The sequence below is a fragment of the Nicotiana tabacum genome, chromosome 15 (genome assembly GCF_000715075.1).
Source record: "Nicotiana tabacum cultivar K326 chromosome 15, ASM71507v2, whole genome shotgun sequence".
Lineage (NCBI taxonomy): Eukaryota > Viridiplantae > Streptophyta > Magnoliopsida > Solanales > Solanaceae > Nicotiana > Nicotiana tabacum.
Window position 1 is genome coordinate 1606760 of NC_134094.1, and position 23241 is coordinate 1630000.

Consider the following 23241-nt stretch of genomic DNA (forward strand, 5'->3'; position numbering starts at 1 on the left):
ATGGCCGACATGATACATGTCTGGCTCGATGGTATCTTTCTCCACAATGACCTTTTTATTCCACATATGATATGCCTCGAACTTGAACAGAATGCTGTTCCCTTTAAAATCTGCTTTGTATTGGACCATGTTGGAAACCCGAGGTATAACCTATTTTCTTCCCGCTTGCCTAATTACCCTTATAGGAGCATAAAGATACATCCCTCTTAACCCGATCAACACTAGATGAGTAGTTTCTCTTTATCTGATGATGAACTCACTACTAGGGAACCATTCAAACATCTAATGTACCTTTTCGCCAGTCATATTGCTGAAGAAACGCACAGTTCATAGCACTTCCAGGTAGTGCAAACCTATCTGGGATAAATGCCATTTTCTTTAGATGATGGTAAGCTATGTAGTCATTCAATGGTCGTCGCAGAATCTCTTGGCGATATTCACCTCTCTGAAAATGTTCTAATAACCAAACCTGCAGCAATAGATTACAACCCTCGGAGTGTCCATACCCCTGCTTGCATCGATCTAAAGCGCGATACATTTCCGCCAAGATCATGGGGATGATAGTGTAAGTTTGTCCCTCGATTCCGTCCATTAGATTCCTAGCGACCATGGCTAAACGGGTGTGGATCCTCCCCCCTTTCATCGAAAATATCAGCAATTCCAAGAAACAGACAATGAATACAAAAACTCGGCATTGCGTCCAACCTAAGGAAGTGATGGCAAGTTCATCATGTTGAAGGCGATATGACTTGATATTCCCATAACATTCGTAAAGAAATTCAAATGGGATGTATGACTTCTTCAAACAAAGCAACTCATCATTTTTCTTGAAACCCAGCATTTTCAGAAAACCGCGAGTGGTGCGATTCTCTGGCACTAATAACCCTGGACTATCCCACGACAGCTTAGCGAAACCTCTTATTTCCTCTAAGAGAGGAGTCATTTCTATGTTACCGAAGTGGAATACAGCTCTTTTCTCATCCCAAAACATAGTGGCGGCCTCAATCAATGCCCTATTTGGCCGAATGTCCAATAAGGAAGGTAAATTACCAAGGACCCTTTTCACATGGTTCTTGTCACTATGTGTAAGGTTCTTCCATCAATCAAGCAGCAAAGGTGGGATGTTTTGGTCCATGCTGAACCTGGGGACTTCGTGCTTCATTTTCTACAAACAAATAGAGTTAGCCCCTTCCCCCTCCAGATTCGACTATTTACACATTATTGATCAACGTATTGGCCTATTTTCTCCAAGTAATGCACATAACGTGACGGTGTCCATCGGGATTGTGGAAATCCCGTCGGAATTTGGACAAGGCTTATCTTAGCGGGCTATCACGTTATCACCATTCTAACCCGTACTCGGTTTACCATGATGCATGTACATTTAATGTTGGAGTGAGGTTTCTAGAATGGCCTAGACCGGTACTCCCAAGTGGACAACTTGAGAGGGAAAGGCACGGGACCGTCGACTGCACCACTGATCTACTAGTCTACCGCAAATAAGCCTTTCCGATTTAAAAGGGTAATTTTGGAAGAGCGCGGACACTCATCAAGCACCGCTATGTTGATAATTGGAACGAATGGAGTATGATATGGAGCATGCTTTATGCAGAGATAATAACACATTGCCAAGTATTTGCATGATAAATATGTAAAAAGCGGTAAATACAGTATTAAGGTAAAACATGAAAAACATAAAAGAAAGACAAAGGAAGAAGTTAGTCCGTGGAATATATACGAGAATGTAATAAAGCAAATAATGGAGTAAGGACGGGAGAGACATGATGTAGCAATATTTAAACAAATGAAGAGCAGTTTAGAGCAAAAAAAGGTGAATAGGAAAGGAATATGCATGTTATAACCAATTTAAGCAAAGGAAGGTGGAGCGGGGAAGGGATGTGCATATTACAACGAATTTAAACAAATAAAAGGAAAATGGGAGAGGGATGTGCATGTAGTAGCAAATAAAAACGGAAAAGGGAAGCGTGTTTATATTAAAGAAGACTAATCCATATAAGCCAAATTCGCTATGGTAAGAGCCTAAGTGTAAAATCCCTAGCAGCGTCGCCATGCTGTCGCGGCCCCCTATTCTTTTCTCGCAAAATTGGGTTTCGACATGTGATAACTCTTTTAAAGAAGGTATTAAAAGAGGAGAGTCACCACCTAACGATTTTTAAGGTGCGTTAGGTCACCTATTTGCAAATAAATCTGTTTTAACTAGTCAACGCCACCAAAGATCGGGTAAGGGCTCAAATTACCTCAAAGAGAAGGTGTTAGGCACTCCTCGAGGACCACAACTATGGGTCCCGACTGAACTTAAATTATATGGATTAGTTTATATGATCAAGTAAGCAAAGCGAGTACAAGGTCTAAGAATTGTATTACAAAGAGATCTTGAATATGGAGATACAACTATTGTTTTCATTCTAATAGAAAAGAAAATTAAAAAGGGGGGGAGGGGGGGTCCTAAGTTGATCCCCCGTGCAACATAAATAATATTTTGTACTCCCTTGAGATAGGGTGTTACTCATATTATTCAGCGGGCATAAACTATCATCTCCTGCTACCCAATTACTATGTTAAAATTGCTTACCTAAGGGCGCTCTAATTCAATTCTAAGTTGTACCCTACGCGTGCACTAACCGTCCCATACCTATGGTCTAGGAGGTATTGGACCTCTATTTGGGTGGTTCTAGACTTTACTTAGGTTACTCAAAATGATAAAACTGGGCGACATACAAAACAAATTGGACTTCATGTAGGGACAGTTAAGGGCTCAAGTTAGCCTCCACACTTAAACAACAAATGCACGCGAAATAGGTTCTCATATTAAGTGTTAGACAGTTTTGAAACTGAGGCGAATTAAAGCCATTAAGCCCTATAGACATGGTTTCTATATGACCTTGGATTCAAACGTGCATGCAGTTTCAGATGCAAGGTGCCACTTTAAACTTATAGACATGTTTTCCAAACAACTATACATTTTAGGGGTATTTGGTATTGCATGCTGATTATTGAAACTATAAGTTATAAGAGATTTACACAGTGGTTGGCAGTGATAACTATTGAAAACACTCAAAATTACTCAGTTTGATCCTATGGGCATGCTTTCTAATAGTGGCACGGCTAAGCAATGAAACAATGTTTTGAAAGTTAAGCATGAACACTTTAAAGCGAGTAGTAATACCCTATAGGCAGGATTTCCAACGATTAACGATTGCAACTGATATTTTTATACTTAGCCCCTATAGGCATGTTTTCTAGGTGAGAAGTATGATAACAATAGCAAATCAACCAATTAAAGTCCCATAGGCAGGATTTCTAGATGAAGATCAGTAGAACATAAGCTAGTATAATCCTATAGGCATGGTATCTAATGAATATGCTGCAGTTATGCAAATTGAAAGAATGGTCATCGACACTTTTAGTTCCTATAGGCATGCTGTCTAGCAGTAGACATAAGAATAAATAAAATACTTATGCTTTGATAGTAGGCAAGTTGTGTGAGTGTGTGATTGATTTCTACCAGTGCACATGGAAATTACCAGTGCACATGGAAATTGAATGGTATATATATAGCAGGTTGGACAACAAGTATACCATATGAACCCTATAGGCATGTTTTCTACCCTTTCATGCAAAACATTAGAGTATACACATTTTCCCGATTTCACTAACACCCCCAATTGTTTATTACAAAATTATTACAGACTTAATGATGAATGTAATTACAACATATTATACAAGAAATATCAGTAGGCCAATAGTAGGCCCAAAAGGAGATACCCAGTATTGTTTGGGCCTTTAACAAACATTTTCTCCATAAATAGCATGCCAGATCCCAACATGGGGCTATATTCATCAGCATAACCCAGAAACCATAGAGGAACTCAAACCAAACCAAACAGCCACAGATTGATCATATGACCCAAACATTGAATCACACATAAACCACTTAAATAACCCAATTTGCATATTCAGCAGATAGACTGAGGAAAGAACTGAGTGTCAGAGACAGCTGAGGTCTCAGTGGTAAAGAGGGTGGCCAAAGAACCCCAAGTCCTAGTGTGTCAGAGTTCACAAGGGTCTCAAATGGACCCCGAGCAGTGCTAACACTAGGGAGGTCAATAGAGAAAGTCTTAGTGGCCTTGGCTTTCAGCTGGCTAAGAGTGACAGATTCAGAATAGTATAGGCAACAAATGAGAGTGAGAGAACAATAGTTAAGGGACAGAATTTGAAGAGATGCACTTGTATTTTAGAAAGCAGACATAGCAAAGCTGTCTAAAACACAGAACATGCTAGTTGAGAAGGTCAACAAGACTTAGAGGCGGAGGGCTATTATAGGTTCAACACTTAGCAAGAGATAACACATTGGTAGAAAGCACATTGAGAGTTAGAGGAGCAGCAATTTTCCTGATATCACAAGGTTAACATACAAAGGTGCATAATACCAAACAGGTCTAGGTAGGGCACTAACTTAAAGGGTTAAAGCCTAAAGGTCCAAATCATGTTGAATATCCTCCACAACACCAGAAAGCAGACATGCCAATTTATCACTAAGACAAACAATCTCAAATATTGTAAGGAAACACAGATTAAGATAGCCACTCTAAAGTCTCATATAATCATTAAAGGGGTAAGGAATTAAGTAAGTCAAAGACATGTTGAGTGACATAATAGAAGGGGAGAAAGTCACAGATTATAACACATTACATTTGTGAGGCAGTCATTGCAGAAATTCAAAGTAGAATAGGAAAGCAAACTCATGTCAAACGGTAATGTAGACATTCAAGTAATAATATATTAGGCTAAATGAACTTAAGAGAGTCTAAATTATTCAGGTGAAGCATATTCAAATAACACATCTCATAAACTGGAGATTTTAAGTAAAAGGCCAAATGCTAAAAAGATTCAAATCAGAATACGAGTGCATTTCTAGTAAAGGTACACATAGAGATGGTCTAAGAGCACATTTAGGTAATGAAATTCAGAGGGGTGAATATGCAGGACATGAACACAGAAGAATGAAATCATAAATCCAAAAGACTTACCAGTTATCAGTTGAATAAAAAAATAACAAGAAAGAACAAATCCCACAGTGCTTTGAATGTCAACAGAGATCAAGAACCCAGATTCTCAGTGCGTCAGAGTTCCCAAGGACTTCAAATGAATCCCGGGCAGTGCTCGCACCAAGAAAAATTAAAAATCGAATCCCAGTGGCCTTGGCTTTCAGCCGGCCAAGAATTAGAGTGTAGAACAAGATAATAAGAGAACAATGGAGTAATTGCTTCGATATTTAGTGAATCCGGGTGAAAAGTCTATCTCAAAGGGTAAATGGGAAGGGTTTATATAGTAGTAGGAATCAAGCAAACAAACAAGGAAAACAATCAATCAAACATAAATATGGAAAGAAAGTACCATATGCTATCAGTAATGGAACGGGTAAAAGGAAAAGTATAAAATTCCGAACCCTAATTCGACAGAAATCAAGGAATCCACCAAAGATTTTGGTGAATCGACTTCATATCGTCTTGCCATGAATGTATATAGACGGAATAATGATTAGAATCAAAGGTCCAAACCACTTTGGTTCCATCTCAGGAGCTCTTGCTTTCCAAACTTAGGCAAGAAGTAACATCACAAACGGACGACCAGTACCAAAAGGCTTCAAACATGGTAAGAAAATAATAGTTGAATCCCATTATCAGTGGGATTAGGAGAGGGAATTAAGGGGAGGAGGATAGGGTTCTTCAGAAGAGAGAAGGGGAGATTAAGAGCATTTAGTGGCGGTGGATTAGAGGGGAATGAGTTAGGGTTTCAGGTCTAGGGTAATTAAAAAGGGTGGGGTGATTGTAGACCTTTGATCTTGAAAGATCAACGATCGAGATTAAGGGATAAACGGGACGGGTCATTTGGAACGGGTATCGACCGAGTTAATTACAGGGTTCGTTTGGATTGGGCCAGAGATTTGGGGCTTGTTTGGTCCGAAAATTAGCTCAACATTTGGGCCAACCTTTAAATAAGAAATTAAAGAAAGAATATTTTAATAAAATAGTTAAATAAATTATAAAAATATTGTTTATGCAAATTGATACCTTAAAACAATAGTATAAGATTATAAAAATGTAAGATATTATTTTGACCCTGAATAAAATGACAAATGCAATACAATTGTAAAATATAGACTATTGTAGCGAGATTGTGCAAATAGATTGAAAATACTAATGTAATATTAAAAAGAAATAGAATAAAATATCTGAAGCAAATATTATAGATGAAAAATAAGGATTTAGGTAAATGAGTCATCACAAAATAATTTGAAGGAATAATTAATAACTATTCAAGCAATTTAAATATAAAGAATCAATATTAAAGCTCTAAAGATTATGAAAAATTATAGAAGATGCGTGCATAAATCTTGTAAATTAAATAATGATGCAAGTTAATGTGTTGAAAGTATATACGCTTATTTGCAAAAATATGAGGGCAAAATTGGATATCAACAAAGATGTAATCACATGATATACCCCATCACTAAGATACTCACAACAGTAACTGCTGACCACCACGGCTGCCCAAAAACAAATTCGGTACCAGTAGTAAACCTTATATCAATTAAAACCTCATTCAAAACCTTCATACACTGTCGATGATGAAAGAAGCACGCAAAATCTCTTAACCACTCATCTGATCAATAAGCCAAGAAGCTCACTCGTTTGACCACGGCCATTGCCTAAATCCTTAGCAGAAATACAGTATCATTCTTCCAAACATTCCTTATCCCAATACGATAGTGCAAATCTTAGGTCTAGAGACCTCATCCCAACCAATACAAGCGGCCCAACCTACAAGTCTTACCAAAACCATATGGAGCCCCACACAACGCGGTTTCATACACCAAACGAGTAATAATTCAGATATGCATAAAAAAATATAAGGAAGGCAAGGTACGAGGACTATCTAACAAGTACAACAGATATAACAGCAAAAGTATAGTTTCATTAACTCATCCCACAGAGGAAAAACAAAACACCAAATAAACCCAAGGAAAGGGTATCCCACATAACATCCGTTGCGACGTGCAGCCCAATCCCAAATATATTAATCTGTATAGGGATACCCATCGAGCCAAAGTGCTCGGGCTCACTGATCACATGTGTGTCAACATCAAGCATGATAGAGTGCACAAATATAACTGTGGGAAGATAATTAGTCACAAACAATGCTGAGAAAGACAAGCACAACTATGGTGCAATAAGCAAGTCAACGTCATGAGGGCCATCTCGCCCATAACGCCACAAGTCCTAAACAAAATTACAATATGCGTGCGAAAAATCATGTACCCTCACAACCTTTCATATCATAAGAGAGAAACACATAACATAGACCAAGATGCGAATAACATTCATTCCGCCCGTTGATATACCTGTGGCAACAACTGTGCAGGAAAAGGGAAATCCAATCCGATACAGAATACACATTCTCATTAGGCTCACAAATAATCCCTAAACCAAATTCCGATCATTCCCAAAATAGGTAATTAACCTTCCAATATCCATAGCAACACGGGTGAATGAGGAGTGAGGAAATAATTTCTCTCCTAGTTTACATAATCCACAAGACGAGTGGTAAATTTTAATTTTTCTTTGTGTTACGATGTTTATTTTTACTGTATTGAATTTGTATTAATACTCATATAGTCCACAGGGGGTACCGGCCAGATATGAATTTTACAAGTTATATATCAATGCCCAGTAGGAATATGCCTAGTTCTTGTGTGTTGGATCATGGTGGTCCATCCGGGAGTCATCACCAACACGATAATATTCATCATGGGATGTAAACACATTACGATTTGTAAGTGAAGTGATATAACTATATGTAAAGTATTTATCAACATGAGTAACTCATTATTTTGTTGGTTGTGCAGTGAAAACGACCATCCTGAAGGTCATGTCCTTACTCAATTGCCCGAAGATGACATATTTAATCGGAATCTAGCAGATGCACAGAGTCGGGAAGAGAATAGTGATTATGACAACAATACCGATGAGTCTGGAGATGACACACCCTTCCCTGATGAGGGTGATGATGAGGAGGAAGAGAATGTTGGACCTGATTTGACGAGGGAGCATGTTCCACCCCTCGTTAGACCAAGAGTATACGAGTCCCACGTGCCGTTTTATTCAAGGGAGATTCCCTACCTTTATCATTTGCCAAGTATGCCGGATGTGGATGCCCTCACAAGGGATATTGACAAAATTTGGACAGCAATGTGGGATGAATCTAGAGCAACGGTGATGTCAAAGGGCATGCTGTTTCCCGATAAAATGCACCTAATCAGGGTGGTGCTAATGTACAGCGTAAAAGAGTGTCATGAGATCATGGTACGCGAGTCATATCCAGATATATACGAGGTAGTCTGTCATAGATGGTTTACGGGTTGTAATTAGATGTTGCGTGCGAGGAAGAAGAAAATAAATATGTGGGTTGTGGGCAAATACATTGGCACCCACAATTGTGAAATGGACACATTCAGTGGAAATTATTTTAACATGAATGCTGACATGATTTCTCTTGTCTTGATTCCACACATTGAAGCGTCCATGAGGTACAAGATCAAAGAGTGTATAACAACCATCCACCAGGAATTTGGGTGCACCATTACCAAAAGAAAGGCATTTTTCGGGCGCAAACGTGCGTTTGAAATTGTTTATGGTAACTGGGATAAGTCTTTTGCATCTCTACCCAGGTACATGGCTGCATTGCAACACTTTAACCCCGGAATTGTTGTTGAATGGAAGCTTGAGCAGAGTCCATAAGGTACAAGATCAAAGAGTGTATAACATCCATCCACCAGGAATATGGGTGCACTATTACCAAAAGAAAGGCATTTCTCGGGCGCAAACGTGCGTTTGAAATTTTTTATAGTAACCGAGATAAGTCTTTTGCATCTCTACCCAGGTACGTGGATGCATTACAACACTTTAACCGCGGGACTATTGTTGAATGGAAGCTTGAGCATAGTCCAGGAATACCAGAACATATATTCAAATATGTGTTCTGGGCATTTAAACCAGCAATTGATGGTTTTCTGCATTATCGGCCGGTAATATCCATAGACGACGCTCATGTCTATGGAAAGTATGATATTAAGCTGTTGATCGTCGTTGCAGTAGATGCTAATGGAAGTATATTTCCCTTAGCTTTTTCTATTTGTTCCACTGAAAGCCAAGAGACGTGGACACTATTTTTGAACCACTTGAAAGAGCACGTTATCAAACATCATTCAGGTATTTGTCTAATATCTTATCGGCATGGTGGTATTTTAAGTTTTGTACAGAATTTGTATGCATGGCAGGAACCATATGCCTACCACCGTTACTGTGTGAGGAACATGAAGGCCAATCTACATAAGGCATATCCCAAAAAGGATTTGCATGATTTAATGTGGATGGCTGCAACAGATCACCAAGAGTGTAAATTTAGGAGGTGCATGGAATCTATCAGGCAGGAAGACGAGGGAGCCTATCGTCGGTTGATGAGACATGAGCTTGACAAGTGGACTTTGCATACGGATGGTGTCAGAAGATGGGGAATTCTGACTACAAATGTGTCAGAGTCTTTCAACAAGTTATTGAAGTCTGCACGAGGATTGCCTGTCACTGCCATGGTGCGGATGTCATTCAAGCAGATGGCGGGGAGGTTTATTGAAAGGGCTAGAGGTGCATCGTTATTAATGGAAAGGGGTGTTGAATTTATGCCAATACCAATGAAAAGATTTGATAAATACAAGAAGCGAGCATATTGGCATTCATTTTTGCAGTATTGCAACGATTGAAATATTTTTGAAGTTCGCACCGCTATCCATCACAACCGGGGAAATAATACACATACCATAAATGGAGCCAGAAGGTTATGCTCTTGTGGGAAATGGTCCATCTACCATATGCCGTGCTAACATGCCATCAAGTGCTTTCAACATACAGGTTTAGGGGCAACCAACTACGTTGATAAAGAATATAGTGTTGTTGCATATTTAAACAGCTATAGTGGGCAGTTGCAGCCAGTGGGTGCTGAGCATTATTGACCGCCGGAACCATTTAAAATGGTGTGTAACAAGGAGTATTTGCGTCAGCGACAAGTGCAAAAGAGAATGCGTATACGGAACCAAATGGAGTTGCTCGCAAATAGGACACGACCGTCATAAATATCATTCAGTTGGTTTGGGTGGCGGTGGTAATCCAGCTCCTGGTGGAAGTTCATCTAATGTGCCCAACTATCAAGGATACACGTAGTATTTTGTTTCCGTAATGTGGTTGTAATAAGTGTATGTACTTGTTTATCTTGCAGAATGTATGAAATACAATTATGTTTCCATTGCTGTTAAATCTTATTGATATTTAACATTAATACTTCAGTACAATAATCTAACATAAACCCATTTTTTAAAAAAACAATTGTCTTATCGACCTGAAAAAGTTGCTCGCCTGCAAAAGTTATCTTCTGGAAAAGATGTATTGTACCCGAAAGAATATTTAACACGCGAAGCATAGCGTGGTGAAATACTACGTTATGTGGGTTGTCCTGTCGACCTGAAAAGCTGCTCGCCTGCAAAAGCTATCTTCTGGAAAAGTTATTTTGTACCCGAAAAAATCTTTAACACGCGAAGCATAGCGCGGTGAAATACTACGTTATGTGGGTTGTCTTGCCTATAAATAACTAGAGCATTTTAGTTATTATCTGCGCTTAACAAAAATAAATAGCAAAACTTTTTATAAATTTTTTATTTTTCTTGCATTAACAAATGCCTGGACGCAATGACCAACCAATGTGTTATTGTGGCAAACGTGCGATTTTGAAGGCATGTTGGTTCGATAGTAATGTTGGGCGCAAATACTGGATGTGTCAACAACTGTTTGGACGCAATGACGAAAATCATTATATGTTTAAGGAATGGTATGATGAACCCATTAACCAAGAATACTATAAATCATGTTTGCAATATGTTTGGAATATGAACGGTGAATACCAACGCCAGATTTCTGAAATGCAACGAGAAATTGCGGCAGTGCAGGAGAAACTAAAAGAGGTGGAAGAAGAAAAAACTAAAACGGAAGAGAAATATAAGTGGTTGGAGCAGAGAATAATAGGCGGTAGTGACTAAACAAACACATGGATGTGTTGAGTGTAGTATTTTATCTTTATGTTTTTTGTGTCATGTATTTTCATTAGTTGTACTGAATTTAAATTATATTAAGTTGCTATGCTTGTGTTTGTATTGTAGTATTAAAATAACGAAGAACCGGAGAAATAAAAACATAATGCGCATATAATGTAAACAATAAAAATTGTTGTTATTATTTACTGAATGTCATATGTATATAAAATACAAAAAGAATTAATGTGTCCCACATCATGTATGCTTTAATGCAACCGTTGGCTTGAGGCGCATCTCATCCCACCCGGCTACGCTATCAGGATCATCCTCATAACGTCGCCTCTTTATCGGAGGATGCGCGCTAGCATGATCGTCAGTAGGGCTGGCTGGCTCGGTAAAAAGAGCCACTGGTCCATCAGTAACCTACAGAATAATAAGATATTTTAGTATATAAAATATATATTAGTAATGTACGTGTTAAGTCACAAAAATTTAAATTGTCTTACCATGGTCTCATCAGGCTCCTGAATATAATCATTCGTCGCAGCCAGTTCAGTATTCGCGCAAAGAGGCCTCCGTGACAGCCGAGGATGAAGCCTTAATAAAAAAAATATAAATATATTTATGGCTAATCAATGAGATAAAAAAAATTAAATTTAATAGTAATACAAACATACATGCGCCTGTGAAAGATCCCCAGTATCCCTCGATGATGAGCCATAACTCAGTCGGTGCCCACTATCCACATCTCGTGTCGGCCGATCATCAGCAACGGTCAATGGGCCTGGAAGATTAGGAAAATACTGATCCCAATCCTCTCGCGTAATGGTCGTGCATGCGATCAACAATGAAGTTGACAGGGTCACCTGCGAAGTCCCTGGAGTGAGCTGAAGCTATACCTGTTAATCGGGTCGGGCTGACCCGTTTACAACCCGGTTCAGCCCAGTACTGTAGCGTGGGGGGCGGGCTGAGACGGGTTGGGAGGGGAGCGGGTTCCAAATGAATAGTTTTTTTGATACTGGTGCACCGGAACCCGCTAAGCCCGTTAACCCGTTAACGGGTTTTTAATGGGCTACAGCCTGGTTTAGCCCGTTTTTTAACGGGGGTTTTTATTTTAATTTTTTTGGACCGTTGCCAACGATAAAATTCAAATATTACAAATTATCCTACTATTACAAATGATTTAGTTCATATTGCTGAAATTTCTCTTTTACTACATAATTTGAAGAAGAAAGAAGGATATACTTCTGTTGTTGAATCTATTCTAGAAACGTTTAAAAACTATTTCTACCCAATTCCCCCTATTTACCTAATTGGTGCTATTTTAAACCCTTCTATCAAAATGGCCACTTGTCGCCAATTAATCACTGCTTTATATTTTTATATGGATATTGGACCAACTGAAACTCCTGATATTGACACTTGTATTTCTGATCTACACAAACATTTAGAAACATTATATAATTATTATGCTAACATTGTTGATTCTTCTTCTGTTGTAGATGCAAATATTCCTTCAAGTTCAGTTTCAACATCTGGGACTAGTGCTTTGGATGATAATGATGGTGTTGAAGATTATTTGATTTGGTCTACACTAGGGGAGCATCAACAAACCAGTAGCAGGAATATTGATAAACTTCAATTCTACTTGCAAAAGTCAGTAGAGCCCCGCACAAAGGAATTTCTACCACTGGGTTGGTGGAGGAGCAACTCAAATCAATTTTCTGTTCTTTCGGCCATGGCTCGAGACGTGCTAAATGTGCCGATTTCAACAGTCGCATAAAAAAAACCTTACATATTGGTTTATGGTTCTGATTCAACCAATGCCGGAAACCAAGAACCTCATGTTGATATGGATGAACTTACAAAAATGATGCAAAGCATGTGATGTACTATTTCTTTTTTTATAATTGTTGTAAACTTTTAATTTGCAAGTTCAAAAATAACAAAATCAAAAAAGAACTTGCAACTTAATTTGAAGTATTATATATTATTCAATAAAAATATCAAATGAAAGTCTTCGGAGCTTGATCCTTACATATTGCCTATTGGTCTTATTAAATATTTTTTTGTAGCCACTTACTTTCAAATTTTAATTTTAAAATTGTAAAATTCAAATTTCAAATTTAAAACTTTAAACTTCAAAGTTTAATTCTAAGCCTTAAAAGTTTGCAAACACTTAAGTATCAATAATATTGAATAAGAAAAACAAAATTTACTTTAAAAAAAATATTGACGGCCCGGTCCAGCCCGCTAAGCCCGAAAACGGACGGACAAAAAAACCCGAAAAAGTACAGCCCGCTAACTTAGCCCGCAACGTTAAACGGACGGGTTGGGTTTTTTTGTGTCCAGCCCGCCCGTTAAACACCCATAGCTGAAGTTGAAGGTTGAATGACGGCATGCTGTTGTGAGAGTGGTCTGGCTCATGGAGGTCACCCGGCTGATCAACTCCAACATCCTCAACAGATGCCTCAACGCCCCCTTGCTAGGGACCACCTCCTCGCCGACCCCCACGACCTCGTGGGACACCCATACCTCGTGGGATATCCCTACCTCTCTGGGCACGCCTGCCACGTCGACCACGTTCCGGCTCCACTGGTGGCCCACGATGGTGCTGCTCTAGCGCCATATGCTCAGCCTCGTATCCTAAGCGCTCATCATCTCGGGCTCGCCTCAATGTCCGGGAAGCCAGATCGGTAACCTGTCGGCCATACTCGTGCAAAGCGGCTACTCCCCCGCCGGTATGTTGTTGCATCTGAAGTCCCAACTGGTGGAACAGATGTAGTCCAATAGCCTGCACAGCATGTAAAATATAAATTACGGAATGCTAGGTTAACGTTATAAGTAAGTAAACCAAATAACATACTAGTGCCTCGTGCCTCCCGGCGTATGGAACGTACCGACCGCCAGAGCGATAAACGGGATTCCCGATGAAAAGTCAGGTAACGCTGTGGTACCAGCCCATATACTCATGCTCACCATCTGTACGGTCAGGTGGAGGGGGTGGCGGAATCAGGTCATGCCACTGGTCCCAAATATCGATATGCACCTCTAGCCATGCCACATATGTCTAGTCAACCCTAAAACGATCATCCCGCTGGTAATGTGTCATATGTCAAGCGTGCGGTGGCGGTACAAGCTGCGGGCGACCAAATTGGCGAAGTACTCGCTCGGTGGCATGATGCTCGACAATATCGAGACACATCAACGGGACGGAAGAGCTCCACATAATTCGGCTGGTCGAGCAATAATCGGGCAAACCAATTATTAGCTCGTCGTTGTATGGCCTCCAAATGAACTATTAAGTAAAAACAGGAAACATGAGTATACGCAACACATATAAAGCCAGGCCAAGTAAACTTAGGTATACATTTACCTGTGCACCCTCCAGTAAATCCAACAAATCCTTGCAATAGGGGAGATTATATCGAGCCTCGTACTCCCGTCCATATCCTCGCCTATCAACCCACCCCCTAGCTAAAGGGAGAAACAGAGGTGGTGCATCCGGAGATAAGGGTGATAGAGGTGGCTACAACTGAAGGAACCGCTCCCAGTCCCAAACCTAATATACAATGCGGACGTAAAATTTAAGGTATATTTTTACTAGGTATGTTATAATGAAGAGAGTATTCGACTATATTTGCACCTGCAGCAGCGGAAAAAATCCTGCAACGTCTCGTTAGGTGCCCATGCTCGCCTGGCACATCTTCCTGTACAAGTAATAGAGAACAGCAGCACCCCATCTGTAATGATGTAAATCATCTAGCCGCTCAAGATGATGAAGAAATCTCAAGTTAACTAGGTTCCCCGAAGTGTTCGGGAACAAAACCCCTCCAAACATAAGCAACAACAACAACCTCGTGTACCGGTGAATATAAAGCTCTGGTGTATCATCTGTGATGTCAGCGTGCATCGCCTCCAAATGCTGCCGGATGGGCGTCAGCTGCAGACGACTGGCCACAATCAATGCAGTCTCATCCGGTGGCTGGAAACCGGTGAGCCATTGTAGCATCTCCAGGTACTGCAAACCCGTATACTCTTTAATGGTATTCGACAAAGCAACAGGGTGTCCATCAACAGGCAGCCCAAACAGGACCTCCACCTCCTGAAGCGTGATAGTGGCCTCGCCAATGGACAAATGGAATGTGTGCGTCTCCAGTCACCACCGCTCTATCAGGGTCGTGATCAACGACCAATCCAGCTGCAGCCGGCCGATCTCCACAATCCTACAAAAATCCGTATCCTGGAGGCGTCTGACTATACGGGGATGGAGAGGGTGGGCCGTAAGAAAGTCCCACATATCGTGTACTCTCCTGGCACGAAATGTCTGGTCCAGTAACTGTCCCTCCCATATGTAGGACAACTTATGCTCGCCCTGTAGCAATAATAGCTCTAGCGTGACAGGTCCGGGATGCAAAGGCGGAACCTCCATGTCGGCTATTGTAAATTGAACAATATTAATTATATTATTTTACTTTAATATTGTAGTTTTATTATTTTATATGTTAGTTTTATTATCATATATTTTTGTTTATGACTTACTTATTTTTTACTATAATAAAATTATATAATTAATTTTTATAATTATACAAGATTTAATTATTAAATATTCACATATGAGTTCGGGGCTCGATATTTGAGGCTCAGTAGCATCAAAGTATCCTGAATTCTTGTGTTCATGAAGATAAACAAATTTTGATTTATCATTCAATAGATCTGTTATTTTAAATGTTAGTTTATCATTTATATGTTAGTTTAATATTTTATATGTTGGTTTTATTAATTTATATGTTAGTTTTATTATTATATATTTTGTTTATGACTCACTTATTTTTTACTATAATAAAATTATATAATTAATTTTCATATTTATATAAAATTTAATTATTAAATATTCACATATAGGTTCCGGCTAGATATATGAGGCCTAGTAGCACCAAGGTATCCTGAATTCTTGTGTTCATTATGAGAAAGTTTTTCCGATTTATCACTCAAAAGGTTTGTTATTTTAAATGTTAATTTTATAATTTATATATTAGTTTATTATTTATATGTTAGTTTAATATTGTACATGTTAGTTTTATTATTTTACATGTTAGTTTTATTATTTTATATGTTTGTTTTATTATTTTACATGTTAGTTTTATTATTTTATATGTTTGTTTGTTACTCACTTATTTTTTACTATAATAAAATTATATAATTAATTTTCATAATTATACAAAATTTAATTATTAAATATTCACATATGGGTTTCGGGATCGATATTTGAGGTACAGTATCACCAAGGTACCCTGAATTCTTGTGTTTATGATGAGAAATTTTTTTTGATTTATCACTCAATAGGTATGTTATTTTAAATGATTAATTTCAATAACTACAAGGATACTACGCTAAAGGGCACTATATTTTACTACGCTAAAAGGGCACTACATTACAAATACGAGCACTACATTAGGCCACAAGATACCACTACAGGGAACTAAACTAACAATTTATCTATTTTACTAGTCTTTTAGTAAATAAATAATCTAAAGCGGATAACAATAACAAATTAATTTAATAAAAAAATAATCATGAAAATACATATACCACAGTAAAAAGTAACTAATTAATTTTTTTTTAACAACTAATACCAATTTCTCTATTTTACTAAGTTTTTTAGCACGCTAATACTATAGTCCGAATAAAAAATAACAAATTAGTTAAATCACAAAACAATCACAAAATAACATAGAGCACATTAAAAATAACTAATATGCATTTTTTTATATGAGTTTTAACAAAAACTAAGTCGGAATAACTCGATTTAAGATTTTTGAAAAGTTGTAGATTTGGTGATTTGGAGCCGAAACGAGTAACCCACTACTAGAATATGCCTTAGCAAGGATGTGGGACCGAGAATCTATACTTTTTGTGGGACCGGTGGGCTCCACTCGAGCTTTTTTTTGTTAAAAATTAGGGGACCGTTGTTTTTTTTGTTTTAAGGGCGGAGTTTCTGGTTTGGTGGGGAAGGGAATTGACGTGTTTTTATGTAGGTATAGTGCCTTTTATTAAGACGCTATACTATAGCATCTTAATAAAAGGCGTTATACCTTCCCGCTCTTTTCAAGTTCAACTATAGCACCTTTTAAAAGGGCGTTATATATATTTTGATCACTATATTATTTTTCCACACATTTTGGTTCTTTGAGTTCAAAAGAATCACATTTTGGTTCCGGACTCTCCAATTATTTTCAATGCCTTTGAAGATGTAAGAAGTGCTGACTTTATTTTATGTAACATTATCCAAGAGCTCGAACCCGAGACCATATCAGCTCTACAAATCGATAAGCCATTTTTCGCAATAGGTCCCGTCTTTCCACCCGAGTTCACTAAGAGTGACGTGGCTACGAGCATGTGGTCCGAGTTTGACTGCACCCATTGGCTTGACCTACAACAACATGCAACTGTCTTGTACATGTCATTTGGTAGCTATGCACATCTTACCAAAAATAATCTTGTTGAAATAGCTTATGGTTTGTCATTAAGTAAAGTTAGTTTTATTTGGGTGCTCCGACCCGATATTGTTAGCTCCGATGACCCGAACCCATTACCGAAAGACTTCCAAGGTAAAACTCGCGGTCCACTACTAGAAATTTGCTAAAAACTGACCAAAAAACCGACCAAAGTTGGTCGGTTATGGCCAATTACCGACCAAAACGCGACGATTACGGTGTGGACGGTGTTTTGATGGTCGGTAGCTTAAAACGACCATCTGACAAGTTTAATTATTTATCGACCAACTTTGGTCGGAAACATATTTTATTAATTTAATTTTACTGACCAAAGTTGGTCGGTTTAACTAAATTTTTTTTTATTAATTATTAAAATTAAAAAAAACCGACCAACTTTGGTCGGTAATTGAAAATATATATTTTTTTAAAAATAATTAAAATTAAATATTACCGACCAACTATGGTCGGTAATCTCAACAGCGTAGGCAAAATACCGACCAAAGTTGGTCGATAATGTTGAATTCTGGGAATTCAATATTCATTAACCGACCAACTTTGGTCGGTATTTTGGAATAATTTATTTTTTTTATTAAAAACCTACCAACTTTGGTCGGTTTTTCTGGGTTTAATTTTGGCATAAAATGCATGTTTTGGCAGCTACACCACCTACCAGCATACCAATACACCTAATAACAACAACAACAACAACAACAACAACAACACAACAACAACAACAACACTACAACAACAACAACACAACAACAATACAACAACAACAACAACAACAACAACAACAACAACAACAACAACAACAACAACAACAATAACAACAACAACAACAACAACACAACAACAACAACCAAAACATTCAATAAATACTTTAAAACTAACAAATTAAAGTTCAATTAAACATAAAAATTCAAAACCAAGTTAAAACTAATTACAACTAGTTCAAAACTGGTTCTATTTGTCTAGTTCAAAGTATATAAAAGTCAAGGGGTGTTTTCTACAACATCATCATCACCGTTTGATGAACTTTCATTTACAAGACGATATAGAGAACGGTCGTATGGAGGACGGGAAGCACGATCACGGGGAGGACGGGAGGAACGATCACGAGCAGGACAGGAGGAACGATCATGTGGAGGTCGACCCTCTGGAGATGACTCACGAGATCGGGGCAACGGAAAAGCTCCACTAGATAGGAGAGTTCTGATCTGAGCTTGCATGCCAAGGAATTGAGCATCTCTAAGCCTTTCTCTTTCCTTGGCTGCTTCTAGCTCTGATGTGAGCTTTGTCACTGTCTCCCGCATAGCGGAGAGGCTCTCCCTATTAAGTTGCCCGCCTTGTGAGGAAGTCCCTATTCCTCGCATTTCACATTTATAGCGATGGAAGTTTTTAGTAGGAAGCCCGTATACCTTCCCCCATTTTGGACCGCCAACAGACTCCAACCATATTCTTTCAGCATCCTCGTTCGAAGGTTGGGTTGGCTCACCCGATTCACCACCTGGATGACTACGGATAAATTCCTCCACGTTACTTTGGTAGCGACCCTATATTATTTTAAATTAAATCAGTATTTTAAAATTTTTATAAAAGTAAATTATAATACTTAAAGAAAATTGAAAGCTTACATATGTAGTCGAGGCCCGGTCCTCGACCCACCTATCTTGACCCCCCCTCTTTCTTCTTCTTCACAATATGTGTCTCCTTGAATAGCTCATCATGACTCATTGGACGCCCATACTTCTTTTCCTGAAAATAAATTAATTTAGTTAATAAACAGAATAGATATACTTAGAAAAGTAAAATAATTTAAGCAATTACGTACCAATCTTCTTTTTATTGTCCCTAGGCTGATCGCACCTCCAGTGTGCAAGGAGCCTCCCTTCTCGGATGCGCGAGTTTTCTTTCTTTTTTCGCTCCTCTCTAAGAACTCTGTGGTAAGCCATTGCCTTTGCAAATCATTCCACAAATTCTCAAGTAACCAGCCAGGCCTCTTGTTCTTCTTTCTAGCATCCGAGAAAGCATCCGCCAATCTCTTGCGAGCTTTATGATGAAAATTTGTAGCCACTTCCGCGCTATAGCGGTCTTCCCATACACACTTGCTATGTATTTCAAAAGTTAAATATTAGATGGAAACATCATAATATAAATTATTAAACTGTTTAAAAGAACATTTATACCTTAAATTGATTGAAAATTTGCTCCTTCAGTGAGAATGGGCAATCAGTCCAAGTCACATAAGGGCCATCATAAAGTTTTTTGATGGCATTGGTGATTATCCTCGTAGTCTTATTACCCGTCCTGAACCTGCAATTTAACAATAAAAATACATTAATATCTTAGTAAAAATGTTACAAATCAATAGACGCAAAAATAATGAATAACACTTACCCATCACCCTCAGGGACTATGATGATCCTGCCATATCGATCATAATGCACTACCTCGTCATCACCATCCGAAGCATGTGTATCAGAGGCATGTGAAGATGGTGTAGGCGGGTCAGAGCTAATGCCTCCCAGGCGAAGGCCTGCAATAGATGGAGTCGATGATGAAGATGGTTGCGATCCCTGTGACTGCAACATAGCTGGATGCGACCCAAGTGGATGTGATACCGATGGCTGTGACCCGAGTGGCTGTGACATGGATGGATGCGATCCATGTGGCTGTGATATGTAGGGAGGTGATCCATGTGGATGTGATGCAGATGGCTGTGAGGCAGCTAGACTGTATGTCGGACGTATAGTCCTATGGCCCTGTGATGGAAGACTTGGTGTCTGAATTAAGGTGTACGGCTCGTGATGTTGCGGCAGCTCAGTATAGCCGTGTGGTGGAGGATAAGACATAGGCATCTCTGAAAAGGGTGGACAAGAGGGAGTATTATTTTCTACCCTTCTCTTTCCCTTACTACCCTTTTCTCGACCCCGAGAACTAGTAGGGTCATTGTTACCTTGACCCTTGCCTGCCATCTGTATAATATAATACACATTTAGATTGAAATATATAAGAAACTAGCTATAAAATGAGAGTGCTTTAAAAAACCAACTTTTTAATCCTCATCGACGTATTGTTCCTCGTCCGAGAATTTTTTGTCCTCACTTGTTTGAGCTTCATCAGTTGATTCTTCGTCCTCATTTTCTATAATTGTTACTTCATTTATATCAACTTCTTCCAATATGCGTTCAGGATGTTCCAAATCATTTTCTAACTGATCGTCCACTATTTGGTGAATATTGGAGATATCGTTTTGATATGCAACATCTAACACATTCTCGACTTCCACCCTACCTACAGGCTTAGTTTTTATTACAACCCACCAATCGGACTTATTCCGCCGCAATGGATAAGGAGCATAATACACTTGCCTAACATTATGTGCAATTATGAAAGGATCATAGCGATCATACTCCCTCGTATGATTAACCTCAATTATGTTGTATTGGTTGTGTACTCTTGTACCTCTTGTTGGATTTGGGTCAAACCACTTGCATCTAAAGAGTATCAATTTCTTATATGGCCAACCTGTATATTCTAGTTGTAATATTTCTTTGACCACACCATAATAATCAATATCTCCAACTTGGTTGCCATCACCACCTTGAACCCACACCCCGTTGTTGTTGCTATTTTTATTTTTAGAGCAACCCTCTGTATGAAACTTATAACCATTCACTACGTACTTAGACATTGTTGTGACCTGAAGCCCAGGTCCCCAAGATATATCTTTCAAAAATTGATTTACACCATTATTTGGATTATTTACCTACATAGAGTTTAAAAAATTCATAAGTTAGCACAACTTATGAATCAATTTTTATACATTCACTATATAAATTTTTATACATTCACTACATATATATATACACACTTACAAACTGTTTGAACCACGTATCAAATCTCGTATATACAGCATCATGGCCAAATTGACCCACGAAGTGACTGTGACATATCAAATATTTTTAGTAATTGCATCAATATGTAGTCACAGTAAATTTTACATTTTGATAACTAATAAATCAATACTTACTTGAGAAATGGTACAACTTCGGGACAATTTAGCAACAAATGAAGTGTAGCTGACTTGTACTCCATATCACTCAAACTTCTCTTTCTAACATCCTTAGAACATCGGCCTGGTTGATTGAATATGGACATTGGTGGATATAATGGATCATTCACACATTCGACCGTGTGCCTATTGGGCCTATTCCTAGAACATGGCACGTTACTCTCAAAATAATAAGAACAAAAATGTGCAGTTTCCTTTGCAAGATAGGCTTCGCATATAGATCCTTCAATCTTATTCCTCTGCTTAACAAATTATTTGCATTTGCCAATTGTCCTACATAATCTCATGTTAGCCAAGAACATTCAAATAAAATAGAATATTACATCAAACTTATAATATTACCTCTCAAAGGGATACATCCATCTGCATTGAACAGGCCCTCCAAGTCGTGCCTCGTGTACAAGGTGTATTGGAAGGTGTTCCATCACATCAAAGAAACCACATGGGAATATTTTTTCCATCTTACTAGAAATTACACGGATGTTCTGGTCCATCCGAAGTAGGTTTTCTTCCCTTAATGTGGTAGAACACAAGTCTTTGAAAAATAAATTAATCTCTGTGATGGGTTTCCAGATTCTTTCAGGCAAATCACAAAATGCAATAGGCACTAAGGTCTCCATGAAAACATGGCAGTCATAACTTTTCAAATGGCTCAACTTCCCTACCTCCATATCTACTTTTTTTCCAAGATTCGACGCATAACCCTCAGGCATCTTCAATTTCGTAACCCAATCACAAATTTGTCGTCTTTCCTCCAAAGTGAATGTGTAACTTGCTTTGGGCTTGAACACCTTACCATTGTTTGTTGTCTGCAAGTATAATTCAGGCCGCCTGCAATATTCTTGTAAGTCCATTCTAGCCTTCGGGTTATCTTTTGTCTTACCTTTAACATCCATCACTGTGTTGAACAAATTATCAAAATAATTCTTCTCAATATGCATGAAATCAAGGTTGTGTCGGAGAAGATTATCCTTCCAATAAGGCAACTCCCAAAATATACTTTGTTTCGTCCAATGATTAACACCATATCCGGGGAATCTATAAGATGGAGCCTCAGTAACTTTACTGAAGTTCTGGACCCTCTCCCAAATTTCCTCACCTGAAAGTATCGGAGGTGGAGAATCATATTCCACTTTATTCTTTTTGAATGCATTTTTCATCCTTCTAAACTCATGATCATCAGGCAAGAATTGACGGTGACAATCAAACCATGATTGCTTTCGGCCATGTTTCAAAGTGAACGCTTTACTATTTTTCATGCAGTAAGGACAAGCTACCTTACCAGCAGTCATCCACCCAGACAACATTCCATACGCAGGAAAATCATTAATAGCCCACATTAAATTAGCACACAAATTGAAATTCTGCTTGGTTGATATGCCATATGTTTCAACACCATCATACCACAATTATTTTAGCTCATCAATCAAAGGTTGCAAATATACATCAATCAAACTTTTTGGATTACGGGGACCGGGGATAATACAATTTAAGAATATATATGGACT

The 23241-nt window shown here is 38.5% G+C and overlaps 1 pseudogene; it reads left to right on the plus strand.

Moving 5' to 3' along the window:
- Positions 1 to 23241, plus strand: part of LOC142169946 (UDP-glycosyltransferase 86A2-like) — a 74596-nt pseudogene that overhangs the window by 46606 nt on the left and 4749 nt on the right.